Genomic DNA, 19,205 nt, shown 5'->3' on the forward strand with positions numbered 1-19,205 from the left:
CTTGTATGAACATCTTTTATAATCTAGCTTTAGTCTCCCTTTGCAGGCTGATTGATCACTATTCCCCTTCACTCTATGTTCTAGTTGAACTGGCCTATTTACTCTTCCCTAAACTTGGCACTCTATGTCTCAACTTTTTATTTTTGCACAGGAACTATCTAGTATCCAGAATGCATTCCCTTCTTACTTTTAAACTCTTAGAAACTCTAGCTTTCTTCAGGCCTCAGCTTATGTGCATTCTCCTAGAGGAACTCTTCCTGATCTCCTTATAGGTAGAGTTAGTGTTTCACAAATGAGCATATAAATATTTATCTATTTGTGAACTACATCCCCCCAGGAGAGCATAAGCTCCTTGAGGGCAGGAACTACTTTTGGTTTTATCTTTGTGCTTCCAGTGCTTAGCAGTGTGTCTTACAGATTGGAGGCCCTTTATAAACTCTTGTTAGATTGAATTGGATGGGCTTAGAAAGACCAAGAAAAATCTGGACTAGTACTGAAACATCTAGAAAAAAACAAATGTTGATGCCAAAATATTATACTTGGAGAAGTGTCAAGGAAAGATACAGCTGAGAACTTTGTTTTCAAGTTGAAATATTGAGAGATCTTTTTGAATAGAATATGTATGACATTTGGCATGGTTGAATATAGGGAGGAGAAGCCCCTGGTGTTTATCAGTATATATTCTTGAGAAAACAGTAACAGGACCTTGTTAAGATCTATATGTACAAAGATGATGATTTCTAGTTAATTGTTTCTGAAGAAGATATAATTGGCCTTTTTCAAGTTAGTATTAAAACCATCAGGACTGCTCTGACTTGAGCTAAGTAGAATATAGAACCTCTTTCTTGTGCTTGCAAGTTATTGAAACAAACTCCAAAGCTCATGGCTCATTAGAAGGGAATTTAATTTAATTCAGTATTTATTAAATACCTACTACACATAAGAAACTGTGCTAGATATTGCTGCTATAGAGATAAAAATGACATAATCTGAGTCCTTCAAGAATATATATTCTGAAAATATGAATATATGTTCACATGTTATATGAACAATGAGCTTTTTTTTTCAAATGTAACAGTTCAAGTTGAAACTAAGCAGACTTTTCATTATATAGTCAACATTTATAATACAACAAGGAAGCCCTCTTTAAAAATGTACTCTTTGATGGGTTTGGAATAGCCTCAAACGTTATGGCTGAAAATGAGTTAGTATGTTGTGATGGAAAGCGGATGGACCTGAGTGCCAAGAGACCAGACGTCTAATCCTGGCTTTGCAACTAATAACAGCTGAAGTTTATATAGTGCTTTGTGGTTTTATCGAATTCTTTATGTATATTTGGTCCTTAAAACAATCCTTCATCATAGGTAGTTGGAGCAGTATTATCTCCATTTTATAGATGAGGAAACTAAGGTCCATGGTTACATGGTGAGCATCTCAAACCAAATTCTCAGTGTAGTTTCTACTTACACGTAACTGTTTCCTGTTAATTAGCTTTGTGACCATGAGCAAGTTATTTGAGTTCACCATACCTTGATCTCCTTCATTTCTAAAATGCTGGGGTTGGATTTGATGATCTCAAAGGTCTCTTCTAGCCTTTGCATTCTATCATCTATAATTTCCTGCATTTGGATAGGGCCCATTTGGCTATTTGCAAACAGGTCATAATGGCTAATGCAAATGGGTAAGTTTCTGAACATGGGCCATAAGAGAAATACTGAGTTAGAGGAATAAATGAAATGTTAAGTATTTGCTGCCATGGATTGTGAACGAATCACAAAACAAAACAAAAAAACCCAACCAGATGCTGTTATATCAACTACAACAGTATAACTCCAGGTTAAATGATTATCTTATCTCAGGAACCATATTCCATTTTGGAAAACAAAGAATGTGTCTGCCTATTTAGGATTTTAGTACTTGCTATCAACTTCCCACCAGGAAATTTGTGAACCAGAATATGACTTCTGAAATTTATGAGGTGATGTATCTGCAGATTGATAGTCGGCTATAAACCAGCTCCTCCATCTCCTTTACAACTGACTTGTGATCCCAGCACCAGGACCACCCAATTATTTTTGGGGATGACAGTTTATTGCCTTGACAGAGATTTTAACAATGGTTTTGCCCTGTAAATCTTTCCATAAGAGTAGTACCACTGGGGGTAGAGCCAAGATGGTGGCTGGAAAGCAGGGACTTGTGTGAGCTCCCTGCCAGGTCCCTTCAAAAACCTATAAAAATGGCTCTGAACAAATTCTAGAACTGCAGAACCCACAAAATAGCAGAGGGAAGCAGGGAGCCAGCCCAGGACAGCCTGGATGGTTGCTGGATGAGGTGTATGGTGCACGGAGCTGGGAGCGGAGCTCAATGTGGGCAGCGGCAGGACCAACCAGACCAGGAATGGGGGGGGGGGAACAGATCCTAGCACCCTGAATCAGTGAGCTGGGCAGTTACCAGATTTCTCAACCCACAAACACCAAAGACAACAGAGAAGGTTAGTGGGAAAAGCTGCGGTGACAGAGGAAAGGAGTTAGTAGTTCAGCCACCGCCCCAGGGGCAGAGGAGGTGGGGCAGCTACAGAGGTACAGCTGCAGTTGCTTCCAGCCCCAGGCCCACCTGGTGGGAGGAATTAAGTGGCAGATAAGAGCAAGAGTGCAGAGCCTGCTTCAGATTTTTGTCAGGTCCGGGTTGGGGGTTCTTGGGGAAGGAGGAGTGCTGGTGTGGCAGAGCTGGCTGTATAGAAATAGCTCTGAAATCAACAGTGCATCCCCTCAAGCTTGGAACAAAGTATTCTTTGCTCTACAAGCAGTCATACCCCCACGAAAAACTCAAGGGTCAAGTAAGTTGGCTGGGAACATGGCCAGGTGGCAAAAATGCACTCAGATTCAGTCTCAGACTTTGGAATCTTTCTTTGATGACAAAGAAGACCAAAACATACAGCCAGAAGAAGTCAACAAAGTCAAAGAGCCTACATCAAAAGCCTCCAAGAAAAACATGAACTGGTCTCAGGCCATGGAAGACCTCAAAAAGGATTTGGAAAAGCAAGTTAGAGAAGTAGAGGAAAAATGGGGAAGAAAAATGAGAGTGATGAAAGAAAACCATGAAAAACAAGTGAATGACTTGCTAAAGGAGACCCAGAAAAACATGGAAAAAAATATTGAAGAAAACAACGCCTTAAAAAATAGACTAACTCAAATGTCAAAAGAACTCCAAAAAGCCAATGAGGAGAAGAATGCCTTGAAAGGCAGAATTAGCCAAATGGAAAAGGAGGTCCAAAAGACCACCAAAGAAAATACTACCTTAAAAATTAGATTGGAGCAAGTAGAAGCTAGTGACTTGATGAGAAATCAAGATATTATAAAACAGAACCAAAGGAATGAAAAAGTGGAAGACAATGTGAAATATCTCATTGGAAAAACCACTGACCTGGAAAATAGATGCAGGAGAGATAATTTAAAAATTATTGGACTACCTGAAAGCCATGATCAAAAAAAGAGCCTAGATATCATCTTTCAAGAAATTATCAAGGAGAAACTGCCCTGATATTCTAGAGCCAGAGGGTAAAATACTCCTAGGAATATTGTTGCCAAATTTCATAGCTCCCAGGTCAAGGAGAAAATATTGCAAGCAGCCAGAAAGAAACAATTTGAGTATTGTGGAAAAACAATCAGGATAACACAGGATCTAGCAGCTTCCACATTAAGAGATAGAAGGTCTTGGAATATGATATTCCGGAGGTCAATGGAGCTAGGATTAAAACCAAGAATCACCTACCCAGCAAAACTGAGTATCATGTTCCAAGGCAAAATATGGATTTTCAATAAAATAGAGGACTTTCAAGCTTTCTCAGTGAAAAGACCAGAGCTGAACAGAAAATTTGACTTTCAAACACAAGAATCAAGAGAAGGATGAAAAGGTAAACAAGAAAGAGAAATCATAAGGGACTTACTAAAGTTGAACTGTTTTGTTTATATTTCTACGTGGAAAGATGATGTGCATAATTCATGAGACCTCAGTACCATAGTAGCTGGAGGGAATATGCACATATATGTATATATATATATATATATATATATATATATATATATATATATATATATATATATATATATATAGACAGAGGGCACGGGGTGAGTTGAATATGAAGGGATGATATCTAAAAAAATAAAATGAAATTAAGGGGTAAGAGAGGAGTATATTGAGAGAGGGAGAAAGGGAGAGATAGAATGGGGTAAATTGTCTCACATAAAAGTGGCAAGAAAAGGTGGTTCTGTGGGAAGGGAAGAGGGGGCAGGTGAGGAGGAATGAGTGGGTCTTACTCTCATAGGATTTGACCTGAGGGGGGAGTGCCATGCACACTCAATTGGGTGTCTTGCCCCACTGGAAAGAAGGAGGAAGAAGATAAAAGGGAGGGGACGATAGAAGGGAGGGTAGATGGGGGTGGGGGGGTGACGGGGGTGTGGTGGGGGGAGGAGGTAATCAAAAACAAACACTTTCGAAAAGGGACAGGGTCAAGGGAGGAAATTCAATGGAGGAGGATAGGTTGGGAAGGAGCAAAACATAGTCAATCTTTCACAGCATGAGGATTGTGGAGGGGTTTTACATGGTGATGTGCATGTGGCCTAAGTTGAATTGCTTGACTTCTTGGGGAGGCTGGGCAGGGAGGGAAGAGGGGAGAGAATTTGGAGTTCAGGGTTTTAAAAACAGACATTCAAAAACAAAAAAAAAAGTTTTTGCATGCAACTAGGAAATAAGATACACAGGCAATGGGGCGTAGAAATTTATCTTGCCCTACAAGAGAAGAAGGGAAAGGGAGATGAGAGGGGAGTGGGGTGACAGAAGGAAGGGCTGACTGGGGGACGGGGCAACCAGAATATATGCCATCTTGGAGTGGGCGGGAGGGTAGAAATGGGGAGAAAATTCATAATTCAAAGTCTTGTGAAAATCAATGCTGAAAACTAAATATATTAAATAAATTAAATAAATAATAAAAACACACAAAAAAGAGTAGTACCACCACCTTTTGCCATTTGGACACCATTCAAAAGTAATGGGTTGATAAAAATTTGGTCTTTCTTTGACAAGTCTTGGTATGCTCAAAATGAAAATTTCAATCAATTTCATATTTTTGGCCACCTACTATTTATTTCCACAATCCAGTTCAACAAACATTTAAGCAGTGCAGAGTGGGGTCATGGATAGAGCAACGGACTGCGTGATGAGAAGACTTGCATTTGAAGCCCTCCTCAGACGCTTATTAGCTGTGTGACTTTTGGGCAAGTCCTTTAACTTCTTTGAGTCTCAGTTCTCTCATCTGTAAAATTAGGGGCTTGCTGAGGGCAGGACCTCTGAAGTCCATTTCAGTTACAAATTTATGATCTTATTATATGCCTTCTATGTGTAAGGCATTGTGGTAAGGGTTTTGGGGAACACAAGAGAGGAAGAGAAGAGGAATACGTATTACTATAGCGTCTACTATGTGCCAGGCACTGTGCTAAGTATTTTACAAATATCGTATTATTTGATTCTCACTACAATCCTGCAAAGTAGGAGCTGTGACTATCCTCAGTTTACTAGAGTTGAGGAAACTGAGGCAATCAGTTTAAGTGACCTGTTCATCAGGGTCACACAGATAGTGTCTTGAGGCTGGATTTGAACTCAAGTCTTCCTGGCTCCAGGCCCAGCGTTCCATCCCGTGAGAAGACAACTTATACTAACATATTACATTATGATTTACTAATTATTTTATATATTATGCCATTCGATCCTCCTAGCACTCCTATAGAGTAGTAATTGCAGGCATTATGATCTTCATTTTATAAATAAACAAAGACTGGGAGAACTCAGGTGATTAGCCCAAGGTCAAATAAGGAGTACAGACAGAATCCAGATGTTAACTACAGTTTTCTTTCTTGTCGTTGTTGTTTTTTTTGAGGGGGGAAGGCAGGGCAGTTGGGGTTAAGTGGCTTGCCCAAGGTCACACAGCTAGTACATGTGTCAAGTATCTGAGGCCAGATTTGAACTCAGGTCCTCCTAACTCCAGGGCCGGTGCTCTACTCACTGTACCACCTAGCTGCCCTAACTAAAGTTTTCTAATGGTGAATCTGGTGTCCTTTTCTTCTACTTTGCCATGCCTGCCTCTCCTTGTCACACAACAACAACAACAACATACAGTTGATGTTAGGGAAATGGAATTACCGTATAATGATATAAAAAGTCAAAGACCTAAGATGTCAATCTAGTCCAATCTCCCGTTTTACTGATGAGAAAACTGAGTCTCAGAGAGATTGGCCACAAAGTCACGCAGTAAGTGGGAGGATTTGAAGAGAAGTTCTCCATCTCAAGAGCTGGTGCTTATCACACTATCATCACATTGTGTCTTTTAGAATTAAACCCCGAATTCCTGGATTCTTCAGAGCTTCCTTTATAATTGGGGAGGGTGTCCTGCATGTGAAATGGAGGTATTTGCCTGGATGATTTCTAAGACCCATTCAAATTTTAAAATTCAGTGAATTATATTTATGTTGTTTAATATTTAGTAAAGCACATACATAGAACAATAAAGTCCATGGCCATCCAATGGACAATCCAATTGAAAGGAAGCTTCTGGAGGGCAGGGTTGTTTCATTTATATCTCTAGTACCTAAAATGGGGCCTAGCACGTAGTAGAAAGTAAAAAAAAAAGTTTTGAATGAACAAAAACAATTCCACAGTTTTGTAACTCCTATGTCACAAAGTGTGTTTATGTTTCCAAGGGGGCTCGTATTTATTGGTTTCAGAAATCTGAAACTCTGATCGGCAGTCAGGCATTCTCTCACTTAGAATTATGTTGGTCATATTATTAAAAAAAAGAATAGGAAATTTTAATAATGATAGGCAACCCTGTCTTTTGAAGATCCCCCTTGAGATTCCAAAGTCAGAGAAAGCATTCTCTCATGTAGGCATCTACCATTTATCTAACACTTCCCTCTGTTGATTAGTTGACTCCCCACATCCAGCTAACTGAAGTTGCTTTCCCATGAGCACCACCCTATGCTGGTGACTGATGACAGAGTGTTTTAATGTAGTGATGCCAAACTGAAATAGAAACAGAGCCACTAAATCATACCTGAGGACCCCTGCAGGTTGTGTATTGACTTAGAAAACTACACATGTATTTTTATTTATTTTATTAAATGTTTTCCAATTACATATTAATACGGTTAGGGAAGCAGTGTTCCCCATGTTTGATACCTCTGGTCTAATAATCCTATATCTTCCCTAAATAGTTAAGACTCTGAGGACCCCCATCTTGAAAGGCAGGCACCTTTTGTGGAAATAAGGAGGGCTCAAAGTTGCCCATAACAGTGATTGATTAACTTTTGGGCTATAAGGCTTTTCTCCTGGTGGAGTAGTAGCGATTGGGTGTTTGTAATGGAGAGTTTGAAGAGCAGAGTTTGGAAGTATAGGGGGTGGGCAGTTAGGTGGGACAGTGAGTAGAGCACCGGCCTTGGAGTCAGGAGAATCTGAGTTCAAATCCAGCCTCAGACACTTGACACACTAGCCCTGTGTCCTCAGGTGAGTCACTTAACCCCAATTGCCCTGTCTTCCCCACTTCCAAAAAAAGTAGAGAGGAAGAAGTGTAAAAATATGAACTTGTGAAAGGTGAGAGTGTTGGAGTCAGTAAATATGTCACTGGGGTTGTTAATCTATAGATTCTCAGGCAATTTAAAGTGAGAACTTTAGGCCTTTGGGTAAAACTTCCTAAAGCTTCCTAAACCTGAAGGCTTTAGTTTCGCCTTTGGGGGGAACTATGTATTGGTGCTTTTGGGTTAAGACAGCTCATTGAATGCAGGACCCTCAGCTTATATTCAGCTGGGAAGAATAAAGGTGTGCATTTTGGGTCTGTTGTGACAAATCCCTGTCAGACATGGGTAGCAGACTGACACAATTTTGAGCCCCACCTTAAGGAGAGAGAGTACTTGGCCTGGCAAGAGTGGATTTTGAACCAGACCATGAGAAGGTGTGTATATTCTGTTCATGACTGTTCATGTCACAGTGGCAGTAGCAATATCCTAAATCCTGCCCCCCACCAAGTTAGACTAATTTTCCTTAAAAGGTAGTGACAATATCCTTGAAACTTGATTGACTCAGGGGACTAGATGCTTAGGGTGTTGCTACAAATTCCTTGCTACATGAGTACAAAATAGCCAGATTTAAGTCTTAACTAAAATCCCAACTTCTACAGGAAGCTTTTCCAGGGCCTCTTAATTCCAGGGCTTTCTCTCTTTTAATTTTTCCTACTTATCCTGTACATAGCTTCCTTTGTATTTGTTTACATGTTAGATTGTAAACTCCTCAAGGGCAGGGATGGTCTTTTGCCTCTTTTTGTTTCCCCAATGTTTTAAGACAGTGTCTAGCACAAAGTAGGTGCTTAATAAATGTTTATTGATGAATCAACTGAATCAACTTGCAGTGTCCTCAAAGCCTAACCTTGTTGAATAGCTATCTCTTGCTGTGACTTAGTAAATTTCTCTTTGCTAACTGTTGAATGACCTGTAAGGGTCTCACTTCATTCTAATATTGAACAGAAACTATCAGGCGACTGGCCTGTTAGGCCCAGCCCAGAAAACCATAGGTCAATCAATCAATCAACAAGTATTTAGATTCTCTGGGTATTAACAGGTGGGGATCCAATAACTCTTCTTACCTAGCCAATGATTTATCCAGAAGAATGTAAGCTTCTTGAGGGTAAGGACTTTTTTTGTTGTTGTTTTTGTCTTTGTGTCATCTGGATCAGGAGTTCTTAGCTTTTTTATGTGTCATGGATTCATTTTGTAGTCTGGTGAAGCCTATGCAATCTCAGTATGAATAACATTTTTAAGTGCAAACAGTAAGTTATGGAAGATTAAAAAGAAACTAATTGAACCAGTATGTCAAAGTATTTTAAAAAATTTGTGGATCTTAGATCAAGAACCTGTGATCTAGAAACCATGTGATACCTGTTCTATTGATTCTTATTTTATTGAATATACTCAGAGCTCAGCATGCTTGGGAGTAGTGCCCACTGAGCAACAGACTGTGGATACACTTTGTCTTGATTTCATGTGGGATGAAAGACGCTCACCAATTAAAAAAATTAATTTTTAATAGGGAGCCATCTCAGGATGGGAACAGAAATAAAATTTTATTCAGTTCTTGCAGGAATAGGGAGTCCTCTGCCAGAACAGATCTAGCAAGGGAGGCAAAGTATAAGAGGCGAAGCACCAATAATTATACCTAATGCAAGAGAATTCCTGCCCACTTCTGACCCTTCTCACCATTGGATGGGAGGCAGGCTTACAATCTGAGTGCGAAAAACTAGACAAAGAACCGGGAAATCAAGGCACAGAAACTCCAATTCCCATTCCCTTAGTTAATGATTATAACTGAGGTGACATCTATAAATCTGAAGGAGGATAGGATAAGGGGAGGGGAAGACCCTCTCCATTCTTCTACAGCACCTTTACAGTAAAGGAAAGCAGGTCACAGTGACCCTATCCTTCTTAGCAAATCTTTAAACCAGAACCAGAAGAAAGAACAAAAAGTTCCAGAGTAAAAAAAAAGAAACTTTCCCAGAGGCTGAGCAATCAAACTCTCATGGCCTCAGAATTTTTCCACTTCCCTATTACCCTATTTCTTGATTTTTAAACATTATTAAGTATAGATATAAATATAAATACACTCATACACACACATATACACACATATATATTCCCTGCGAAGTCTTCACATTTTATTTTCTCACTACCTCACACGATTTGATAGAAAAGAGTCATTGTCCCTGATGCTGTATTCAGGGTAACATATGCCTTGTTGTGTCTTTGGTGTTCTACCCATTCTACTAGGTGGCACAGTGGATAGATTGCTGGACCTGGAGACAGGATGACCCGAGTTCAAATCCAGTCTCGGACACACTTACTAGCTGTGTGACCCTTAAGCAAGTCACTTAATTGCTATCTGTCTCAGTTACCCCGTCTCTAAAATGGGAATTATAGCATCTATCTCCCAGGGTTGTTGTGAAGATCAAATGATATAATAATCCTAAAGAACTTTGCAAACCGAAGGGTTCTATTTTAAACGTCAATTGTCATTATTATTACCTACTAGAATAGGGGTGGGCATATTCCCCTAATGGATCATACATAATCTCCTTAAACCAGGATTGCAAAGCTACCTTGGTCATTTTTGTTTTGCTGTTGAGAAGCACAGGGGAACGTTATGGAGATGAAACAAAAATGAAAAACCTCAATTACATCTTGAATGACAAATATTAAAATTTCAACCTGAACTTGAAAGAATTTCATATACACTACATATATGTGTGTGGGTTTACATTGATCACTGTGTCTCATTCTTTTATTTCCTTGTCCTCCTTATCTTTTATCTCCCCTTATGTCCTTTAAAAATATTTTTCATTCTTCCCTTACTATCTTCTCCATCTTTCTTTTCATTTTCCTCTTAAATTTTTTTTTAAAAAAATCAAACTCCCTGCTTAACGAGAGGTGCCCTTGGTACTTAGAGATCTTCAATTTCTTTTTTAGGGAAACTTCACACAGGATCCTGTCTGCTCCCTCTGAGTATTTCTTGCTCTCTGGTCATATGATTTCATCTTTTGGCCCCCGTTCCAATGATTCTATGAGTCCCAACATCTCAGCCCTTAACCTGATCTTGACCACTTACTTCCCAAGATCCCCCACCTTCCTGAATTGTCAAGTTTGAATTTGATTATGTCACATATTGATTAATCGACAAGAATTTATTAATTGCCTCCTACATTCCAGGTACTGTGCTAGGTTCTGGAGGCAGAAATACAAAAGTAAGACTGTTCCTACCCTTGAGAATCTGATCTTCTGCTTGCTGTTCATGGAAGAGTAAAATACAGGGCATGCACAGCAGAGAACTAATTTCTGATGGAATACTACTGTGCTGTAAGAAATGATGAGCAGGTTGGTTTTAGGAAAAAAAAACAACATGGAAAGACTTGTTTGAAATAATGCAGAGTGAAATGAGCAGATCCAAGAGAACATCGTATATAGCAGCAACAAGGTTGTTTGAAGAGTGTTAATGTCTAAGCTCTTCTGAGTCATATGGTCATTTAAATAAACTACAAAGGACCTGTAAAGGAAATTGCTGTTCACTTCCAGAGAAAGAAGTAATATATGGAAGGACATATTGTACGGTTCCACACACACATCTATATAGAGATGTGTGTGTGTATATATATGCGCACATGTACATACATATTTATACATACATACACACATATACACATGCACATATATATACATACACACATACATATATGCATATATATATGTATACATACATATACATACACCAAGTATTGGCCTTCTTTAATGCAGGATTGGAATAAAGGGAAGGAGGCAACTTTGGAAATCAAAATGTAACAAAAATTAATCAAATAATTCAAAGATAAAAGAAATTTCAAGTCAAGAACGGACAGGGTGGGGGAAGGACTAACCGCTGGTGAAATCAGGGAGGAAGAGTTAATACTTGTGATGATGAGACTCCAAGCGATTCTGGGCTTTTGGGAGGTGGAGGTGAGGATGGTGTGCAGTCCAAGCATGGGGACAGCCAATGTAAAGGTGGGGTGGGGAGGGACCACAGAGATAGTGAATGGAATGTCGTGTATGGAGAGCAGCTTCAATCAGGCCAATCTAGCTGAAGCATGTAGTGGATCGTATAAGGGGATTAAGGGGAAATTAGCCTAGAAATAAACTTCTAATCAAATTGTGAAGGACTTTAAATGCCAAACAATGGAGTCTATATTTTATCCTAGGAGAAAGAGATAGCTACTGGAACTTTTTGATTGGGAGAGTATTGGCCAGATGAATAACTTTAGTCTTAAAAGATTGTCTTTTCCTTTTTCTAAAGTCACATTTAGCTGTAATGGAATACCAGATTAATTTGTTATAAGTAGGACATTTCTCACATTAATATTGTTGTCTTATTGATGACTTTCTCCCACTTAAATTTAGCATTGTTTTTATTATTGATAAAAAGCCTTTAAATTAATCTGTGTTGATTACTATTTTGCACAATATTTATGGATTACATTAAGAGTGACTTTCAGGGGGCAGAGCCAAGATGGCAGCTGGAAAGCAGGGACTAGCATGAGCTCATCGCCAAGTCCCTCCAAAAACCTATAAAAATGGCTCTGAACCAATTCTAGAACTGCAGAACCCACAAAGTGGTGGAGGGAAGCAGGGTTCTAGCCCAGGACAGCCTGGATAGTCTCTGGGTAAGGTCTATCCCACACAGAGCTGGGAGCAGAGGGGAGTGGAGCTGAGTGGAGCAGAGCCCAGCGTGGACGGTGCGGACCAACCAGACCAGAAGCTGGGCAGAGCGTGCCCTAGTGCCCTGAATCAATGAGCTGCAGCAATTACCAGACTTCTCAACCCACAAACACCAAAGACAACAGAGTAGGTTAGTGGGAAAAGCTGCTGGGGACAGGGATAGAGTTTGCAGTTCAGCCACTGCCCCTGGGGCAGCGAAGGTGGGGCAGCTACAGAACTACAGCTGCAGTTGCTTCTGGCCCCAAGCCCGTCTGGTGGGAGGAATTAAGTGGCATATCAGAGCAGGAGTGAAGAGCCTGCTGAAGATCTAAGTCCAGTCCGGGTTGGGGGTTCTTGGGGAAGGAGGAGTGCTGGTGTGGCAGAGCTGGCACATCCCCCCAAGCTTGGAACATAGAACTCTTCAGTCTACAAGCAGTCATACCCCGCTGAAAAAACTCAAGGGTCAAGTAAGTTGGCTGGGAACATGGCCAGGCAGCGAAAACACACCCAGATTCAGTCTCAGACTTTTGAATCCTTCTTTGGTGACAAAGAATACCAAAACATACAGCCAGAAGAAGTCAACAAAGTCAAAGAGCCTACATCAAAAGCCTCCAAGAAAAACATGAACTAGTCTCAGGCCATGGAAGAGCTCAAAAAGGATTTGGAAAAGCAAGTTAGAGAAGTAGAGGAAAAAATGGGAAGAGAAATGAGAAGGATGTGAGAAAACCATGAAAAACAAGTCACTGACTTGCTAAAGGAGACCCCCCAAAATACTGAAAAATATACTGAAGAAAACAACACCTTAAAAAACAGACTAACTCAAATGTCAAAAGAGCTCCAAAAAGCCAATGAGGAGAAGAATGCCTTGAAAGGCAGAATTAGCCAAATGGAAAAGGAGGTCCAAAAGACCACCGAAGAAAATACTACCTTAAAAATTAGATTGGAGCAAGTGGAAGCTAGTGACTTGATGAGAAATCAAGAGGTTATAAAACAGAACCAAAGGAATGAAAAAATGGAAGACAATGTGAAATATCTCATTGGAAAAACCACTGACTTGGAAAATAGATCCAGGAGAGATAATTTAAAAATTATTGGACTACCTGAAAGCCATGATCAAAAAAAGAGCCTAGATATCATCTTTCAAGAAATTATCAAGGACAACCGCCCTAATATTCTAGAGCCAAAGGGCAAAATAGAAATTGAAAGAATCCACAGATCCCTTCCTCAAATAGATCCCAAAAAGAAATCTCCTAGGAATATTGTTGCCAAATTCCAGAGTTTCCAGGTCAAGGAGAAAATACTTCAATAGCCAGAAAGAAACAATTTGAGTATTGTGGAAACATAATCAGAATAATCCAAGATCTAGCAGCTTCTACATTAAGAGATTGAAAGGCTTAGAATACGATATTCCGGAGGTCAATGGACTTAGGATTAAAACCAAGAATCACCTACCCAGCAAAACTGAGTATCATGCTCCAAGGCAAAATATGGATTTTCAGTAAAATAGAGGACTTTCAAGCTTTCTCAGTGAAAAGACCAGAACTGAATAGAAAATTTGACTTTCAAACACAAGAATCAAGAGAAGCATGAAAATGTAATCAAGAAAAAGAAATTGCAAGGGACTTACTAAAGTTGAACTGTTTTGTTTACATTCCTAAATGGAAAGATGATGTGTATGATTCATGAGACGTCAGTAATAGGGTAGCTGAAGGGAATATGCATATATGTATATATATATATGTTTATGTATATATATCTGTATATGTGAGTGTGTATGTATGTATATATGTATGTGTATATAAATAAACAGAGAGAGAGAGAGAGAGAGAGAGAGAGAGAGAGAGAGAGAGAGGGCACAGGGTGAGTTGAAGATGAATAAGGGATGAGAGCAGAATATATTGAGAAAGGGAGATAGGGAGAGATAAAATGGGGTAAATTATCTCGCATAAATTTGGCAAGAAAAAGCAGTCCTGTAGGAAGAGAAGAGAAGGCAAGTGAGGGGGAATGAGTGAATCTTGCTCTCATTAGATTTGACCTGAGGAGGGAATACCATACATACTCATTTGGGTATCTTATCCCACAGGAAAGAAGGAGGAAGAAGATAAAAAAGGGGGGATGATAGAAGGGAGGGCAGATGGGGGTGGAGGTAATCAAAAACAAACACTTTCGAAAAGGGACAGGGTCAAGGGAGAAAATTCGATAAAGGGTGATAGGTTAGGAAGAAAGAAAATGTAGTTAGTCTTTCACAACATGAGTATTGTGGAAGGGTTATACATAATGATATGCATGTGGCCCATGTTGAATTGCTTGACTTCTTAGGGAGGGTGGGTGGGAAGGGAAGAGGGGAGAGAATTTGGAACTCAAAGTTTTAAAAAATAGGTGTTCAAAAACAAAAACAAAAAAGTTTTTGCATGCAACTAGAAAATAAGATACACAGGCAATGGGGTGTAGAAATTTATCTTGCTCTACAAGAAAGGAAGAGAAAAGGGGGTGGGAAGGGAGTGGGGTGACAGAAGGGAGGGCTGACTGGGGAACAGGGCAACCAGAGTATATGCCATCTTGGAGTGAGGGGGAGGGTAGAAATGGGGAGAAAATTTGTAATTCAAACTCCTGTGAAAATCAATGCTGAAAACTAAATATATTAAATAAAAAAAGTCCAAGGTTAAAAAAAAAAGAATAGGGTAGGAGTAAATGTAGTAAGCAGAGGATATCCCTTTAGAACAGGAAAGGTTATCTTTTGAGGTGTGTGGACAGAAACCAGACCATTAGCAAATGCATTAATTCAAGTGCTGAATGGATCTAATAGTATGAAAATAAAAACTTGGTTTCAGGATGAAAAACCAATGTCATATAAAACCACATAAAATTTTTAATTTTTTTGACCATTTAAAAGCTGAATTTTTAAAAAAGTAATCATCATCTTCATTGAATTTACAATGAAATGGTCAGGTTGATGTGAGGGGAACCCTGGATTTAGAAACAGAAGACTTGGGTTCATATCCCACCTCTGAATTCTGACTAAATTGCCTGACTATAGGCAAATTACCCAAAACTCTCTGTATCCCAGTTTCCCAATCTGTAAAATAAAGGGGCTTGTCTAGAAAAAAAAAGAGTGACTTTCAAAGAAATTCTGAATCTAAAACTGATGCCTAATTTTAAATTAGATTGTAAAATGATTTATTTCCTCCTTTTTCAAATAACCTCTATAGGTAAGGCCCACACGTTGAATGAGACTTAAACTGTAGTTTATTAAATTTTTCCTTTGTTATTTTAATTATTTATTTTGAACAATATAGGCCAAATAAAATAGGCATTTATGTATCATAGGATAACATGAAACTGGGAATCTCCGCTATGATACTAGCTTTTAAAAAAAATGAAATAACTCTACATGTAACTTTTAAAGCTGTCCTACTTGTTGGTGATTCTAAATTACCTTCTGTGAATAAAAAAGATGTCTCAATGACCAGCTCTCATTTCTTTCTTTACTTTTTTTTTAGCTGCCCAATCCCTAATTTCTCTATCATTCCTACCTATCTCAATTCTCCCCCCCCCCCCCCCGCCCCATTCTTGTTCCTACTGGAAAAAAAAGAAAGCAACGACAAAACCCTGTAATAAATGTATAGAAGCAATGTGGTTTACAGAATATACGGCTTCCCTTTAATTCTCTCCTTGCTTCATCATTTTTTAACCTTTTAATTTTGCTGGTGCTTCACAATTACTTGCGTTTAGATAGGATGCTTACCAGTACATGATAATATTTGTTATTATGCTTACTTTGTGAATCAGTGGAGGGATTACTTATATTCAAGTCAAATCCTGGGCTGTTGCTATGAATTTAAAGGGATTGTCTAGATCTTTTATGGTCATGGAATTTTGCGGTCATAGATGGTTCCTGTCCCATTTGAGAACGATCTCTAGTTAGCCTAGATTTTCTTAGTGTGATAAAAGCTGAAAGTTGGAAGAATCCTTATAAGGCCATTCAGTCCAATCCCCTCATTTTATAGATGAGGAAAGTGCCTCTTATAAAAGTTAAGTGATGTTATCAGTGATGGAACGCTAATAAAGCTGCCTCCCAGCCCCAATATTCTAACTTCCTTATGGGCCTCACTGGACAGCAGACATGTCCAGATTTAACCACACAATCTGCCCTTAACCACAGCACTGCTCCTACACTCAATCATGGGTCTCACTGAACAGCAAGCCCATTGCCCCTAGCTAGCCACTTCCTTCAGACTCGATATAGCTACCACTTAACCACTGTCCTTCACCCCTGACTCAGTATTCTAACTCCCTCATATATGCCTCACTGCCTCACTAGAACAGCAGGCTTGTCCATGTGATGGAATTCCAGGCACTGCCTCGAGGTAGCCACTGCCTCCCGACCCATTTCTCATATTTTTCACAGAAACAGGTATGTCCATGCACACAACTACAACCACACTCATCTAATCTCAGACAGGACCACAATAGCCAGCCAATCAGAAAGCGGTACCACCAGGATGCCCAAGCAGGGCTTGGAACCCAATCCACTTCTGAGAGACGTCACTTCCAATAAAAGCCCTTGCTTGGATTGGAAATGGTCTGAGTCTGAACTCTTTTGAGATGACCCCCACAACACACGATGAAATTGCACCACCAGATTCAGCAAATGCCAAAGGCAGGATTTGAAGCTTGGTGTTCCTGGCTCCAAGACCAACATTTTATAGATTATACCCTATTACCTCTCTAAATTAGGTTAGATCTCATTTGGAAAACTGCATGGTGTTTTCGGTGATGCTAGGCTGTTTGCTGCTTTAAAAAATCCCCCCACCCTTTCCCCATTGATACTATATGGCAAAGAACACTTTTTTGGAAGACTCAAAACCATGAGTGACTCAATGGGCCAAAGATACATGATGGATGTTAGCAGACTGCTGCATGTTGCTAGTGAAGACTTGTGTATCAGAAGTGATATAAAGGACATGTAGGCAGAATGAGAGATAATAAATAAATAATAATAGGCAATAAATAGCTAATTAACAATAGTAGGATTCGAGGATTTGCAAAGTGGTTTACATTAGTTAACTCATTTGATCTTCACAGTAACCCTGGGATATAGGTACTATTGCTATCCCCATTCTGTAGAGGCATAAACTGAGGCACATAAATGTTAAGTGACTTGTCCAGGGTCACACAGCTTGTAAGTGAGTAAGGTAGGATTCAGATTAAAGTCTTTCTGATTCCAAGTCCTGTTCTCTGTCCACCGTGTCACCTAGCTTCCCAAATAAACAACCATCCAGAGGGAAACTTGTAGCATTTTAGATGGTTCCTTTATGGAAAAGCATTCAAAGCATAGCAGAACATGTAGAATTATTTTGAATGGTAGAAGAGGGCAAATTATCCACAGTGGTGAGATTATAGATCTACCCAAGAAGCCATAGCTGAATTTCTTGTCCCTCAGAAACCTTTTGGAGGAATTTGAAATTTAGACCTTTTATTAACTTTTTTTTTTTTTGCAACAGGGATTAAACGACTTACCCAGGGTCACAGCTAGGGTCTGAGGTCACATTTGAACTCAGGTCCTCCTGCATCTGCCCCCCCCCCCCAGCCTTTTTTTTGAGGGGGGAAGACAACGCAATTGGGTTTAAGTGATTTGCCAAAGTCACACAGCTGGTTAGGTGTCAAGTGTCTGAGGCCATATTTGAATTCAGGTCCTCCTGACTCCAGGACTCTGTTCAATGCGCCACCTAGCTGCCCCTCAGCCTTTTTTTCTGGCAATGTTAAGACTAGTATTAGAACGAAACAGTCAACATTCTTTGAAATTGCCCTGTATGGGAGACAGGCCATGGCCTCAGTGGAGAGATCTTTTTCAACTGTTTCACAGGCCTGAGTTCTAGTCCTGCTTGTTTGCACTTGAATAAATCCCTTCCCTCCTTTCTTCATTTGAACAATGAAGGAGTTGTACCATGTGACATCTGTGGCCTCTTCCAGCTCTAAAAGCCCATCATGCTAAGAACAGTTCCTGTACAAAACATGGATATTTCATGGTATTCATGTAGTTTTGGGAGAATGGGAAGAAGGCTTCCAGGACATGTACACTGGACTATTGGAACACATCTGCATTTAAGATAAAGAATGAGTGAGAATGAAGTTGTGCATGTGGGAGGCAGTACGGCACAGTGAAGATGACATTGACTCTCTAGTCAGAGAACCTGGTTCAGTTCTCAGTCATTTATTACCCATGTGACCTTGGGGGCGAGTCATGTGACTTCTCTAGGCCTCAGTTTCCTCATCTGTAAAATGGGGGGGTTAGATTAGAAGGCTTCTGAGGTCTTTTCAAATTTTAAATTCTATGAACCTATGATTGTAAATTGGGCAAAAATGTCAGGAAATCACCAGCTATACCAATGTGGATGAACAGATTACTGAAAGAAAGGCGCACTTTGTGCAACAGAAGTTTTAGTTTTCGACATTCACTTCCACAAGCTCACTGAGAAGAGATAATGAAACATACTTCCTCCCTCGTGGCAGAGGGGTGTGCGCGTGTGTGCGTGTGTGCGTGTGTGTGTGCGTGCGTGCGTGCGAGTGTGTGTGTGCGTGCGTGCGTGCGAGTGTGTGTGTGTGCGTATGTGCGTGCATGTGCGTGTGTGTTGGGGGGGTGGTCTGGACAGAATATTGTATGCTTTGCTAAATGTTGTCTTCGTAGTGAATGTTTTTGCTTCATTGTTTTCCCCTGTCACTAGAGAGGCTTTAGTCTAGAGAGAGTGAGTAGGAAATACCTGTGATGTAAGAGGATAGAGCGTTGGGTCTGGAGGTAGGAAGACAGGCTCCAATCTGGCCCAAGACACTTAATAGCTGTGCAACCCTGGGCAAGTCACTTCACCCTGTTTGCCTCTGTTTCCCCATCTG

The sequence above is a fragment of the Trichosurus vulpecula genome, chromosome 6 (genome assembly GCF_011100635.1).
Source record: "Trichosurus vulpecula isolate mTriVul1 chromosome 6, mTriVul1.pri, whole genome shotgun sequence".
NCBI classification, from domain to species: Eukaryota; Metazoa; Chordata; class Mammalia; order Diprotodontia; family Phalangeridae; genus Trichosurus; species Trichosurus vulpecula.